Source organism: Telopea speciosissima, chromosome 10 (genome assembly GCF_018873765.1).
Source record: "Telopea speciosissima isolate NSW1024214 ecotype Mountain lineage chromosome 10, Tspe_v1, whole genome shotgun sequence".
NCBI classification, from domain to species: domain Eukaryota; kingdom Viridiplantae; phylum Streptophyta; class Magnoliopsida; order Proteales; family Proteaceae; genus Telopea; species Telopea speciosissima.
Genome location: NC_057925.1, coordinates 47,491,894 through 47,507,876, shown reverse-complemented (window position 1 = coordinate 47,507,876; position 15,983 = coordinate 47,491,894). Strand labels below are relative to the sequence as shown.

The window sequence follows — 15,983 nt, the reverse complement described above, 5'->3', positions numbered from 1 at the left end:
TAGCAGATCTATCACACTTGAAAAAATTGAAGCAATTAAAGCTTAGTAGATGCAATAAATTGGAATACCTCCCTGAACTTCCCTCAAGCTTAGTTGTACTTTGTTGTGAATGTTGTTGTTCATTGGTACGACTAACGGATTTGTCAAGGCTGAAAATTTTGGATTTTTATCTGCTGCTGTACTGACATCCTCCATTTTGCTCCATTACTCTGTAGGATGTTGACACCTGTCTTATTTTAATCCGACGGATAGATTTCAATTCCCAAATGTCATCCATCCAACCCTAACCTAACTTGAGTTAACTGTTTCTCTCTCCTCTCTCATTCCTCTCTCTGCAACACCACCCCCTTCCCTCCTCCCACCTACCGGCTGAACTCCTGCACCGTCGCCGACTCCATATTCCCTCCCACCACCGAGATGGGTTTGTTTCTCTCAACTGGGTCTCCTCAGTTGTTATCGATACAGGTGCCTAGCAACATGGGTGCCAGAATCGAGCTTGTAGCCCTGGATCTGAGTTACAACCAGCTTCAGGGGTTTTTACTGGCATTAATGGCGATGATGCCGAAGCTGTAATTCACAGGAGAAGAAAAATTCACAGGAAAAAGGAGAGAGAAAAAAAACTGCAATTGAGAAGAAAGAAGCAAGAAACCATACTACTGTATCATTCATTTCACTCCACTTAACATGTTCACAAAGATTAACAGGAAAAAATAAAAAAAAGAACCCCCTCTTCTTCTGTACATCTTGATCTCATTCTATGATTTGTTTTTTCTATTGGTGGGTCTCTCTTTGTGGATTGTGGAGCTCGGACTGTTGTTCCAGGCAAGGAATTGTAGTCTTTGATCACCTGGTTTGAGGAACAGTTACCGTCATATTCAATCCGAGCTGAGGTGTTTTCTACTGTCACTTCAACGCCTTGGCCAAGCTGCACAGTTGATGTGGTTCCAGAGCTACCATCAATTGCTTAGTTTAGGTCCTAGACCTAAGATTCTGAATTCATATTAAATATCCACCTTAAAGAAGAACTTTCAACACTGTTGAGCAGAAACCCTTCCTGATTATTGAGTGATTTGCAGGGGTGTTCATCTCTTCCTTGGTCTTCCAAGTCAAAATTCAGCACCCGCAAGCATGATTTCACGGTCAAACTCGATGATTGTTCTATTGCCTCCCCTACAGCTTCTGCTGGTAGAGTTTCTGAGGTTTTGAGGTTTTTCTTCCTCATATACTTCCTCTTTCCTGTTGGATTTTGATCGTCACTTGCCGGCTTTGGAGCTGCTGCCTTTGGAGTCCTTTTGAGTTTGCCTTCTACAACGACTTTGGGCCTATGCTTCTTCCTTCTAGGCTTTTACTGTGGTGTCTTGTTCAGATCAATGCCATTGTCGAAGGAGAAGAGAGGTTGCCGCCGCTGGAGAGAGAGGAGGGTTGGGTTTGACAACCATAGTTAAGTTTGGGAAAGGAGTCCTTAATTTTGACCGTCGGATTAAAACAAGACAGATGTCAAGCATCTAAGTATGTACAACAGCAAAATGGAGCATGTTAGCACAACAGCAGATAAAAATCCAAAAAATTTGACAGCACTAAAGCTTACGGGTTGTGAAAAGCTGGAGGAGATTCGAGGACTTGAGGGAACAGAATCCTTGAAAGAATTGAATGCGCGAGGATGCCATAATCTGACACATTCTCCAAGGAAGATACATGGACAGGTCTTTTCATTGTCTTGTTTTTCTTCTACTGTTATCGGAACTATTAGAAACTGCCAATTAGTTTAAAACTTTGATGATCAATGGATCCTTTGCTTTCCTTTCCTCTGATTTGCAGGGAGCACTTTTACCCTACAGGTCACAGGGAAATACCTATTCCTTGACTGCTAACTACTAATTATGGGATCGATTATAAGGGGTTGATTCTGTGCATTGTTCTGGAATTTCCCTCCGACTTCATGGATGATCTGGTACTAACCTTCAATTTTGATATTTCTGCTTCTATCCGCAAAAAAGATAAAACAGCCAGGTGTCTTCATACGTTGAGAATTGAGGACGTTGAGATTACTACTCATCGACATATAATCATCATTCACTGTTTCAAAGGCTTTGACTGGTTTGGGATTCCATTGCAAGGAAAAGATGCTATTGAAAATTTATATATATGTGAATTTGAGTTATATATCTCGCCTTTTCGGAATTATAATCCATTGAGATACTATTCTCTTGTTAAATTGGAGGAGAACTTGTTCGAAAACACGGAACCTAACCAGCAAAAGCCTAATGATTTGATTGCCATGACGGTAGCAGATTTCTTCGATTGGTCATATGTTGATGATTATGGTAGAGTACCTTCTCTTAGCCTGAGCTTAACATGTTCTCGAGCAGAGGATGAAGGATCAAATTCTGTTCCTAAAGAAGAGGAGGGGGAAGAGGGAGTATTGATGAGGGCTAGTAACTACAAGGGACCCAGTCTTGATGATGAGGACGATAAGGCATCGAGTTTAGTAGTGACATTGGAGGAAAAGGTAAAGGGTAAAACATCACCCTTTTACAATATGGAAGAAGAAGAAGAGGAAAAGAATAAAGCAACAGCAGATATCTTGAGTTGTTTAGGATGGATTAGACTCTATTTCTTAAGAAGTAGGGGAAGAGGAAGAGATGCTAAGGCAGAACAATGGAGCTAGTCTATATTACAACAATGATGAGGCATCAAGTCCTTCTCCTGACATTCAACAGTAGATTTTTCCCTTCTTTTTTATTGTTTTTTTTTTTTTTTTTTTTTGGGGGAGGGGTTGAAATATAGTAGTTACCAATTCTGATGCAATGCAAAAGCCAAAGAATATATCTCTGCAACTCAACTCAACTCAGCAAAGCCAATGGTGGGAAGATCTCATTCTCTTTTGTTGCTGATGCTTCCAGGAGACCTCCTTATTATCCCAATATGAAAGGAGGTGGGGGAAATTTTGACTTCTAATGCAATTGGATTTTTTTTGTTTCTTCCCTCTGAAAACTTAATAGCTTTTCATGGTTAGGACTTAGGACCAAAGTTTGCAGTTGGGCCGGGTTAAGGTAAGACCAGTACTGGTCGGGGGCCTAATCACCTACCTAGCTAAGCCTAAGCCCTAGACTATTTAATGGAGAGTAAAGAGCAAACTGAAGCAATAAGATCATGAATGAACCTGGGACTGTAGAATATAGTGGTATTCTCATTGCTAGCAATTTTCTGTTGATTGGATTTGGCCATCCCAGGTTCATTCCCGAAGTTTTGGCCCCAAAATAACAGGGCTCCCCTCCAATTCTAACTATCATGTGTGGAAATTGGGGTGCTGCACATACTTAAAGTCCATCCTATTAATCAACCGACCTTTGCGTGTTTCTACTATTTGTATGGAAATTACAGTCTCTCTCTCTCTCTCTCTCACACACACACACACACACACATACACACAGAAGATGAGGCAATAGTGCGCATACTCTGTCTAGTGCTTAGTGATGCTCAAAGCTGTGTAGGAAACCGTTGGCCTAGTAATTTTTAATTAATCACTGATTCTTCAAGGCATGTTGAGTTCATTATCGTGCCACATCCATGTCAAAGTTGTTTTTCAAATTCTGATTAAGAGTTTGTGATCGCTGCTCTGTCTCTGTTCATGCCACCACAACGTTGTATGTGTTCAGACGATAGATGAGCACCTTTGATTCAATACCTATGCTTTAGTAAATGTTACAACCAAGTGTTGGAGGTATATGATAGCCTCTGTGTCATATGAAGGTGTTAGATGCGCTGACCTCCATATTGCCCCCTCGATGGGGTATCTATAGCATTCAATTCATGTAAGCATATTTTGTTTCTGCTAATCACATAGAAATTGTTGTTTTATGCATACTTTTTATAAGGGAAAAAGAATGTTACCTGGTTGCGTGGCTCCTCCGCCCAGACACGGGAGCGCATGGAAGTACCTGCCTACCCCCATGAAATAAAAAATTGCATTTATATTGATGCCCCTGCATATGCTCTCATTGGTCACTACGCTGGTGCAGGTTCCACACAACCATACAGCAATCTCTTGCCCTTTTATAAATTTTTAAAAAAAAGATACAGGTATAATTTTTTAAGTAGGCTGTTTGGGAATTGTGAAGTATCCTTCCCCCACCCCACCCCCCTATTTTGATGGATACATGGTGAAGTATCCTTTGTGAATAAATATTTCATAGTAGCATCCATTTTAGGGAATTAAGTATGATCTCTCTGTTGTGATTGATATTTTAGGTAAGAGTAGCATCCACAAACCACCATCTTGTTTGTCTTCTTTTTCTTATGGTTTATATTTTAGTTCACTCACAAATGTGTTTTAGGGCATATATTTTAGGTTCAGGATTAATAAAAAAAGAAAGGTTTAAAGGATCTTTTGTGGAGGCATGATCTTCTGCCAAGGTAGTGGAGTGACAACTATTCTTAAGTTTTAATTCCTGAATGGTTTTTTTTGGGTTTTTCTGTTACTTTGCCAACTCTGAACTTTCGAGTTAAGAATACTTATCTTCTGTTACACCCACCAGACATTTGCAGTATTATCTGGAGTCCATAGTCTGGTTGTCTGTTTCTTGAAGAGGCTGCATGGAAAAAATGTGTCAAGGGGTTGCAGACATGGAATTGTTAGACTAAATCCACAGCTTTCTCCACTCTAATTAATTCTCATTGTTCCGATTATTCATAAATGCAGGTGTAGCTGGATGTTCCACAAACCTTGCTTTAAGTTTTCCAGGTATTTGCAAGTTGCAAATTCAGTCCATTAAGTTATTTGTTTGTACACGGAACTTATCAGCCTTGTTGTGGCATATCTTCCTTGCTTGCTTTGTGAGTTTGCATCCTTCTTTATATGCACTTAGCTGAAGCCTTATGATGTCAGATGTTTTTAAGTGTTTTTTATATGGGTGCACCATAGGCTCTTCTTCAGAGTTGCCTAACCTTTGGGGCCTTCTCTTTTATTAACAAAGGGCTGAAAAAAAAGCAGCAGCAGCAGCCAGCACTGGCACATAATCTTCTTCTCCCTTTACACATCTGCTGCCCAATGATCTACGGGAAGGCTTCTTTTCATTTTGGTAAGCCTTAAAACAACCCAAGAAGGGTGCATACTCATCTTCCAGCAAGAAATCTCATATGTACGCCTTTCCAGGGGCAAAGGAATCTCAGGTGTACCTTGATGAACATCTCTCAAGACATTTTCTGCAGTGGTTGTGCCATCTACACTTTCATCAGTTGGATTAGGAGGCTGAAGGTATTTATGTTAGAGTTATTAGTAACTATGTAACAGGCGTAGTTTGGGAACTAGGCTGTGAACTAGTTGCCTTGTTTTGTATTTTTATCTTGTTTGTCCTTTTTACCTTGTACCTCTCTAGGGAGGTGGATGTAATAACTCTTTAGTTCTATTCAAGTAATATAGAGTGTGGAGAAGTCTCTCCAACACACAAGAGGTTCAACCGTAAGACTCTCTCTTGGTCTCCTTCTTCCTCTCATCTCTTCTCCTCTCTCTCACCTTGTTCTTCTCTTCTAATTAAATCTAAAATCTAATTTGGTATCAGAGCCACCACAGGGTTTGAGAGTCGTATTACCCTTTTTTGCTTCTCATTTTTTTTCCCCTCTCTTTGGAATCCGAAAACTCAAGAGATTCCAAGGAGAAGGACCATATGTAAAAAGATTTTGTTGGGATGGTATGAGAAAGGTTCTACACAACCTGTTTCAATGTTGGATGAAGTTATTTGAGCTGCCTTGAAGTTTTGTTTGGTTTTTGAAGACAACCAAAGACCTGCTAGGGCTTCCGCCAGTCCTCTGTTGCAGGCCTTGTTTCACCTGCATTTCAGCATGTATTTGGACCATGGAGCAGCTTACTGAGATCGTTTTTAAGTCCTCTTCATGCCTCCTGGGTCCTCCTTTGATGGTTGCTGAGTTCCTTTGAACATAGCTCAGTTTCGTGAGCTTCTGTTCTGCCCAGATTTTTTCGCCATCTCAGGGTTGCAGCTCTTATATTTCCTTCTCTTGGCATGGGTTTGGAGCTGGAATGGCTTGTTAGAATCGTACAAGTGTGCTTTTCAAGCCCCCATGTGTATCTCCTAGCTGAAGGGCTCTCTTGGTGGAGCTTTGCTCTTTTTCATGGTCTCTTTGTTCCTGCCCAGGTATCGACTGTGACTGCTATTGTCTTTTTTTCTTGCATTTGAAGCATCGTGGACTCCTCTCTTGGCTTAAAAGTATGTATGCATACCGTGTTAAAGGTCTTACAACTTGTATGAGTGGATGTTTTTGTTTAAAAATGATTGGGTGAAGTTCTGTTCAGTTTTTCCTTTGCTTTTTCTGCTGCTGGAATTTATCTCTTGAGATTGGAATCTTCATTTGGGTTGAGTGTGTACTCCCCACTTTGTTTGGACTTCCTTCTGTATGGTTAAGTGCCTCTTTTATCCCCACAAAATGCCTGATTCTGATGTCTCTGGGCTTGGCACGGCTGAATCACAACGTACTCCAGCTGCTCCACAGTTTGTCTTTGAGAACTCACACCCACAGATCTCCATTGTAAAATTAGACAACACCAATTATTTGGATTGGTCCCACTCAGTGAAGCTTTTCCTTCGGAGCAAAGGGAAACTGGGGTATATTACTGGCACCATTACTGCTCCAGCTCTTGGTTCCCTTACTTATGAGAAATGGGAGACCGAAAATTCCATAGTCATGACATGGCTTATCTTCTCCATGAAGCCCAAGATTGGGCGAGAAAGGAAACTGCCAAGGCAATTTGGGACAGTGTCGCCCAGACATTTGACAGGGTGGGTGACTCCGCCAAAGTTTATCACCTTCATCAAAAAATTAATGCAATGAAGCAGGGCGACAAGACTATTTCTGAGTACTACAATGCCTATATTAGCCTGTTGGAGGAGTCTGATCATTACAGGGATCTCCAATTGACCAACCCAGTGGATGAGGCCAAGGTGTATCGTGCTCTTGAAAAGGAGCGTGTCTTCACTCTTCTTGGTGGGCTAGCTGAATCCAGAGTATGAACCCATCAGGCTCCAGATTTTCGGCAGGTCTCCTCTTCCATCTCTTGATGAGGTTTGTAGCTATTTGCAGAGAGAGGAGACTCAGCGTGCAGCTATAGCACCTGCTCCAGCATCATCCCTTGAGAGATCGGCTCTCAATTCCTCCTCATTCCGGGACACACGTAGTGGTGGTAGAGGCCAGGGGCTTACTTATGGGGAGGACAGAGCAGTGGAGACAGGTGGTACTAGTGGTGGTGGTAGAGATAGATTTAAATGCGACCATTATGGGAGATCTGGGCACACTAAGGATAGATGTTGGACTCTTCATGGTCGTCCTCCTGGTACACGCGGTGGGACTCGTAGTGGTCGTCGCGGGGGAGCTCGAGATGCCTACTCTGTTGTGACAGAAACAGATGCTACACAGGATGACTCTACTTTGGTTGATGCAATGTTCCGTAGGGTCATGTCACAGTTGAGCATACCTTCTACACCCACAGCAGCTAGCTCTTCTTCATCCTCTGCTCTACAGGTCTCTACCTCAGCCTCTACTGCAGCCCAGTCTTGGGTTATTGACTCTGGTGCCACCGACCACATGACTGGTACGTCCCATTATTATGATTCCTATACCATTTGCTCCTGTAAGGATAAGGTTCGGGTAGCCGATGGCTCCCTTTCCTCCATTTCTGGTAAGGGTAGTATCCCTATTACCTCATCTATTTCTCTTACATCTGTTCTTATGTACCTAATCTTACCCTTAATCTTCTCTCTGTGAGTCATTTGACAAAATCTATAAACTGCTGTCACCTTTTTTCCTTCTTATTGCCTTTTTCAGGATTTGGTGACGAAGAGGATTATTGGTAGTGGACGTGAGGAGCAAGGACTTTACTTTTTTTAGCCTTTTTTGCTCACAGCTCGGTCCTATGTATGTAGACGTGATGATAGTAGTTCTGTGGAGTCTATTATGTTGTGGCATCGCTGTCTAGGCCATCTGTCTTTTGTTGTAATGAGAAAACAATTGCCTCACTTATTTTCTTCTGTCGCTTCTTCTCATGTTTTTCAATGTGAACCATGTATGTTTGCCAAACATTGTCATTCCTCTTATCCATATCATGGTAATAGAACCACTGCTCCTATTCATATTGTACACACTGATGTTTGGGGACCTTCTCCCACTACCTCTTTATTTGGCTATCGTTACTTTGTGTCCTTTGTTGATGATTTTTCTCGTGCCACTTGGACTGTTCTTATGAAGCATAAAAGTGATATTTGTGATGCATTTAAAGCTTTTTATCAGATGATTCTAACTTAGTTTGACACTCGGATCAAAGTTGTTCGATCCGACAAAGGGGGGGAATACATGTTTGGTGGTCTCCAAACCTTCTTTACTGCTGATGGCATTCTCCATCAGCTAGCGTGTGTTGACACCCCCCAACAAAATGAGGTTGCTGAGAGGAAGAACCACCATTTATTGGAGGTCACCCGTAGTCTCTTGTTTGGCATGCATATCCCCAAGACTTTTTGGTCCGCTGCTCTTCTCACTGCCTCTTTCCTCATCAATCGCATGCCTACCAAACTTCTTGATTTCAAATCTCCCTTGGACATCTTATCCCCCAAGGCTTCTGCTTTCTCTCTTCCTCCTAAAATCTTTGGGTGTGTTTGTTATGTACATGTAAACAAATCTGCCCGTACTAAACTTGATCCCAAGGCTCTCAAGTGTCTCTTCCTTGGATACTCCTCTACTTCCAAGGGTTACAAATGTTATCATCATTCTTCTCGTCGATGTTTTATTTCTAAGGATGTCACCTTCCTTGAATCTGTCCCTTTCTTTGCCCCCTCTCAGCATCCTCTTCAGGGGGAGAATTGTGGAAGTGAACAGGCTGCTGATTTCCTTTATCCTCTACCCATATCTCCCTTTACACTTGACATTGGAAAGCACAGGGCTGTAGATGTGAATGTGAATACAGATTTAGTAGTTGATAGTAGTACTGATAAGGAGAAGGATTACCATATTACCTACAAGAGAGGTGAAGGCGTGCATAATAAGAGAAAGAAGACCTACCAAGAGTCCTCTTTGGATCTAGATCCACACCCTGAGACTCATCCTTCTCAGTCAGGTGACATCCCTTCTTCTCTATGTGATTTAGATCTTCCTATTGCTGTTAGAAAAGGGAAAAGAGCTTGTACTAATCCTATAACTCAGTTTGTTTTCTATGATGCTCTTTCTCCTACAAGTATTGCCTTTACCACTGCTCTCTCTACAGCCTCTATTTCCAGGAATGTCAGTGATGCTATGCTTGACCGAAAGTGGAGACAAGCTATGTCTGAGGAGATGATGGCTCTTGAGAAAAATGATACTTGGCAGTTGGTGGATCTACCTAAGGCACGTGTCCTAGTTGGATGCAGATGGGTCTATACAATCAAGTATAAGTCTGATGGTACTATGGAGAGATACAAGGCAAGGTTGGTTGCCAAGGGGTACAGTCAAGTCTATGGGATTGACTATCAGGAGATGTTTGCCCCTGTAGCTAAGCATAACTCTATAAGAGTTCTTTTATCACTGGCTGCCAATAAAGATTGGCCATTATATCAGTTAGATGTGAAGAATGCCTTTCTCCATGGTGACTTGGAAGAGGAAGTGTACATGCAGCCCCCACCAAGCTTCAAAATGCCTTCAGCTGAAGGGAAAGTGTGTCTCCTCAAGAAGGCATTATATGGTCTCAAACAGTCACCTAAGGCATGGTTTGAACGCTTCCGACAAGCCATCCTAAAGAATGGATATTCTCAAAGCCAAGCTGATCACACACTCTTTACCAAGCGGGGCGATGGTACCATCACTGCTCTCATTGTCTATGTGGATGATATTGTGGTCACAGGAGATGATATAGCTGAGATTGGTACACTGAAAAGCTACTTGGCACAACAGTTTGGGATCAAAGATTTGGGTCCCTTGAAGTACTTCCTAGGAATTGAAGTATCAAGGACTAAGAAAGGAATCAACATATGTCAACGGAAGTTTGTTCTTGATTTGTTGATAGAGACAGGGATGTTGGGTTGCAAACTAGCAAATTCTCCTATTGAGCAAAATCACAAACTAGGGGAAGATTGTGGTCCTTCTCTGGTTGTTGCTGGAAAGTACCAAAGACTTGTTGGGAAGCTTATCTATTTTGCTGTGACACTCCCAGATATTTCATATGCAGTAGGAGTGATGAGCCAATTTATGCATGCTCCCAAAAGTGGCCACTTGGATGTCGTATATCGCATTCTTAGGTATTTGAAATCTTCTCCAGGGAAAGGACTGTTGTATGCTAGACACAATCATTTGAGAGTGGAAAGATTCACTGATGCAGATTGGGTTGGCTCTATTATAGACAGGAGATCTACCTCTGGCTATTGTACCTTTGTGGGAGGTAATTTGGTTACATGGAGGAGCAAAAAACAGCATGTTGTAGTCAGATCCAGTGCAGAGGCATAATTTAGAGCTATGGCGCATGGAATGTGTGAACTCATATGGTTGAAAAGACTTGTTCAGGAATTAGGATTTGACACTGGAGGCCCTATGAGACTCTATTGTGACAACAAGGCTGCCATCAGTATTGCCTACAACCCTGTTCAACATGATAGGACTAAGCATATTGAGGTTGATAGGCACTTCATCAAGGAGAAGATACACTCTGGCTGCATTTGTACTCCTTTTGTGAAGACTGGTGATCAGTTGGCAGACATCCGTACCAAGGCCATTACTTCTCCTCAGTTTAATTCTCTTCTAAACAAGTTGGGAATGCATGATATATATTCTCCAACTTGAGGGGGAGTGTTAGAGTCGTTAGTAACTATGTAACAGGGGTAGTTTGGGAACTAGGCTGTGAACTAGTTGCCTTGTTTTGTATTTTTATCTTGTTTGTCCTTTTTACCTTGTACCTCCCTAGGGAGGTGGATGTAATAACTCTTTAGTTCTATTCAAGTAATATAGAGTGTGGAGAAGTCTCTCTAACACACAAGAGGTTCAACCGTAACACTCTCTCTTGGTCTCCTTCTTCCTCTCATCTCTTCTCCTCTCTCTCACCTTGTTCTTCTCTTCTAACTAAACCTAAAATCTAACTATTTATCCCAATACATTGGCATATAGGGGATTGAGTTTAGTTCTGAACTGACAGTTTGATAACTCGATGGCACTCTGCCCATCTATGTTTTAAAGCACTTTGCTTTATAAATTGAGAGAGGGGAATGTGGAACATTACTGTAACTTGTAAGCTGAATAATGAAGTAGGCTTTTCTTTCATTATGATTTTGTATGGCAGTGAATCAAAAAGACAATTTAGGGCTGTTTATGTTTCATCAAAAAAAAAAAAAAAGTTGGGGGGGGGGGGGGGAGGGGGAGGGAGCTGGTTATGTTCTTGGATCATTCAATTGTTACAAAAGAGCCTGTAATTGACTCTACAGCTTATGAAATCTATGTAAGTGGATAGAATGAATCAAATGGAGGCCAAATTAAAAAGTGGTTCTTGGAAATGCTTCCAGTATTGTGAATGTTAACCTCCAAAATTTACCAATAAAGCCACATCTTTGTTTAGCAGTAGCTAAGAGTAGTTAAGGAGTGCTTCCACCTGTCAATTTCTGAAGGAGTTTTCAGCCATCATGATGTCCATTTTTCTTTCGTGGCCAGTGAGCCCATAATGGTCTTTGTGGACCTTCCACAATGGAGCAACCTCACAATCACTATGAAATCCAAGAAGCTTTGAATAAAACAAATCATAATTCATTAATAAGAAAGGCAACAGAACAGGGAGATCTGATCCTATCCTTTCTAGCTGAATCAGGGTTAGAACCGGATTATTGGGTTTCATATCTAAGGGGCCGATTCTAGGGTTTTGGGACTGATTCCAACCAATTCTGATCTGATTCGACCCAATTCCAAGTTTAAAATCCTTGATATAAACCTTTGTTTGTTTCATCCTCTGATTGGTTCAATCTCTGACTTGGGATATATCAGCAAGGAGCTGTTTCTCATAATCTACTACTGATTGCATGATAATTGGCCGGTCAATAGACCACTAAGTATTGTAAGCTAGAGTGAGGCCTTATCTCTGGTCCTTACAAAGGTCAATCGTGCCGCTCACTCAAGAAGTAGCCTGAGTCCATTGGTGATCTAAAATCTTTAGTTATACTCCACTTGAAATATGTTTCAGGAATTAAGGAATTGCCCGATGGTGTTGGACTATTAGAGAACCTTGAGGTATTAGAAGCTACGGATTGCGATAAACTAGTGAAGCTACCAAGATCAATGGAGAGAATGAGATGTTTGGGTGGCATTCACCTATAAGGAACCCAAATTTCAAAATTGTCTGATGATTTTTCAATGCTCTCTAATTTAGAGGAGTTGAAAATGTCCAGGAGGCTTCAATCCCTCCTAGCAGATCTATCACACTTGAAAAACTTGAAGCAATTAAACCTTAGTAGATGCAGTAAGTTGGAATACCTCCCAGAGCTTCCCTCGAGCTTAGTAGTACTTTGTTGTGAACATTGCTGTTCATTGGTACAACTACCGGATTTGTCGAGGCTGAAAATTTTGACAACATGAAAGCTTAAGGGTTGCAAAAAGTTGAAGAAGATTCGAGGACTTGGGGGAACAGAATCCTTGAAAGTATTGAATGCGCGAGGATGCTATAACTTGACACATACTCCAACGAAGATACATGATCAAATTCTGTTCCTAAAGCAGAGGAGGGGGAAGAGGGAGTGTTGATTAGGGCTAGTAACTACAAGGGACTCAGAGTTGTTTAAGGCTTGACTCTGTTTATCTGAAGTAGTGGGGGATGATGAAGAGAGCTCGTCTACATTACAAGGATAAGACTGCAAATGAAGAACCTGGGACTGTAGAAGATATTGGTATATATATTCCCATTACTAGAAAATTGCCATTGATTGGATTTGGCCATCCCAGGTTCATTCCTGAAGTTTTGGTCCCAAAAGAACTGGGCTTCCCTCCAATTCTAATTATTATGTGTTCAGGAAGCTAGAAAAAGTCCTTTTGGACTAATTTTTAGGATATTGAAGGCCAAAGATTGAGGTGCTCCACATGTTTTGTCACTGTTTTTATCATCTCAGAATGCATTATTGACCTAGAATACATGATAAGAATGCATACCTAATGCAGCACAAGTATGGTAAGGTAGAGTGAGGCCTTTCAGGTCCCATTGGCATTCACTTATTCATCACAATAAGACCAACAGACATAAACTTCCAATCAATCCAAAATTCTTATAGATCGTATGTAAGTAAGAATCATGTCTTCTGCACATTTCTGCAAAGCCATTTGTGGCTGTTTAAGGATTTGGGATAACAGAAAAATACATGTTCTGCTCTGCATATAATTTTCTGTTAGATAAGCTGTCAAGGTTTCTGCTTGAAAGGTGGTTAGGTAATGGCCACTGAAACATTAACTAAATCATATCCTAACTACAAAATGAGATCAAAGGAGAAGAAAGAGTCGTTCAAGAAAATTTTTAACTCTCCATTAGAGTTAGGTGGGGATGTGATGATGTTCATGAAAGAGTTGTTCAAGAAAACTTTTAACTCTCCATCAGAGGTCAGAAGTCAATGAAGACTTAGTACGTATAGAACCAAAATCTGTACTGCTTAATAAATTTAGTTTTAAGAATCTTGAATTAAGTAATTAAAGTGAGATAGTTTGGGAGATTACATTATTGCATCTGCAAATCTCCAAGTCACTTTGTATAATCATACATGCAAAAGTTATTATAAGACAAAGAAATAAAAGGCTTCAACACATTAGGCCAGAAGGGTTTTGTTGCTTTCCAAAGGACATGAGAGAAGTGGTCATAACTCCTTATATAAGCTTTAAAATAACAAAATCTAATAGACTGATGAAACCCTGTTACAAAAATTATAAACACTCTCCCCAATAATATCAGGAATTTGATCAATATTATAGAACCTTCCCTCTTGCTTTAAGAATTTTAAACATATTGTCAATTTGAATATCTTGTTGATCAAACCCTTGACTTAGTCTTTCCAGATCGATATAGATAACCCACAATGCATCAGTCTGATGGTAACCCAGATCACAACTAGGACAATTAAGTATATACTTTCACAATAAACCATATATTTTATCTATAATCCTCTTCCTTTCACTTTCATGAGTTCATGTGGTTAGTAAAAATACATATCTATAACAATCAAACAAATAAAGAACCTGTCTTTCTTGTCAGGCTTTAATGCTGATATCATCCAATTGAGTAAATTTACACCATACATATCTGTCAATGCAGTTAAACTACCAGGATGAGTCATATGTTGAATCAACCAACTTCCATCAACCAGAACAGACCATAGGGCTAAGAACCTTACATGATGTGATACTGAAAGATAAGAAAGAATTCATGCATATGGATACATTGCTGGCTTCTTGTTCCATAGGAGTCATGTAATTGGAACCTTTTGTTAAGCCAATGCAGTAATGTAGTTTGACAAAAGTTGTTGGGATTAGTATATAGTGTAACATGTTGAATTTGTGTTGAAACCACAAGAACTATGTAGTTAGAGAGAGAGAGAGAGAGAGGCAGGCATGAAAGGCTATGTTAGGCATCATTTTGATGTGTAGTCCAGTCCGATGCCTTCAATTTTTTTCGCTAAAAGGTGAATGGTAATATTACAGAGCATGATTGGACGACAAGGCATTCCTCGGACATCATGCTACAAGAAAAACAAAAAACAAAAATTTTTGCAATATTGAACAATCTTTGGCATTGCCATCAGCAGTTAATCTTGCAATCACTAACAAACCCGAGATCTTGGATGAGACAAGGTGTCCCAATCTAGGTTATGTGTAACTGACGCAGGTGCTGTTGGCTAGAACCTATTAGTACCTGGAATTGCTCCCAAGTTTGCTATATGATCAGCAATTATATTAATCCGCTGCAAACAGGGGGTCAATTTCCCATGTCGTTTATTATGCCAATGAAAAACTTCATTTTTGACTTGGTATTTACAGATTCACGCTTGATCTTTAAGTTTTTTTTTTTGGGGGAGGGGGTGAATAGGTCTTTGAAGACTTCTTTCTATGTAAACCTTTGTTAGTTTCCTTTCCTTCCTTTGGATGCCTAACAAACAATGCATCAGAGTATTAGAACCCTCTAATCTACTTGCTGCATCATAGTTGGCTGGTGAATAGATCACTAAGACGGCATTTGGTATGCATTCTGAGAATGCATCTGATGATAGTTGTCGCTGTTTTTATCATCTAAGCTGAATGCATACTTATTGCAGCCGAAGTATGGTAAGCTAGACTGAGGCCTTTAAAGGTCCATTGGCATTCTGTTATTCATTACAATAAGACTAACAAACATAAACTTCCAATCAATCCACAATTCTTATAGACCATACTCGAAGTAAGGATCTCGTGCCCTTTACATATTTCTGCACTTTCTAATCAAAGACATTTGTGGTGGTTGAGGAATTCAGATAGCAGAAAAATACATGCTCTGCTCTGCATATACTTACTGTTAGATAAGCTGTTAAAGGTTGGTGCTTGAAAGCTGGTCAGGAAATGGCCAATGAAACATTAAGCTGTTAACTAAATCATATTCTAACTGCAAAATGAGATGAAAAAGATCAAAGAAGAAGAAAGGGATGGATTGAAAGGGATGTGATGATGTTCATGAAAGAGCTCTTCAAGAAAACCCTACAACTCTCCATAAGAGATCAGAAGTCAACAAAGACTTGGTACGTATAGAACCAAGGGATTGAAAGGGAGATGGGTGATAAAAAAAAAGCAACAAAATTTTAGTTGGGGATGTGATGATGTACATGAAAGAGTCCATCAAGAAAACCCTGCAACTCTCCATAATAGATCAGAAGTCAACAAGGACTAGTTACGTACAGTACCAAGTTCTTTCTGCTTTTATAAATAAGTTTTAAGAATCTTGAATTAAGTGAGATACTTTGGGAGATTACATT

At 40.4% G+C, this 15,983-nt stretch overlaps 1 long non-coding RNA gene across 1 annotated transcript; it reads left to right on the top strand.

Annotated features, from left to right (window-relative positions):
• Nucleotides 1-1,568: 1,568 nt before the first annotated feature.
• On the top strand, nucleotides 1,569-2,063 carry LOC122642285. The gene is made up of 2 exons (XR_006330026.1): nucleotides 1,569-1,703; nucleotides 1,819-2,063. It is a non-coding gene; the product is annotated as an uncharacterized LOC122642285 (long non-coding RNA).
• Nucleotides 2,064-15,983: the final 13,920 nt, after the last annotated feature.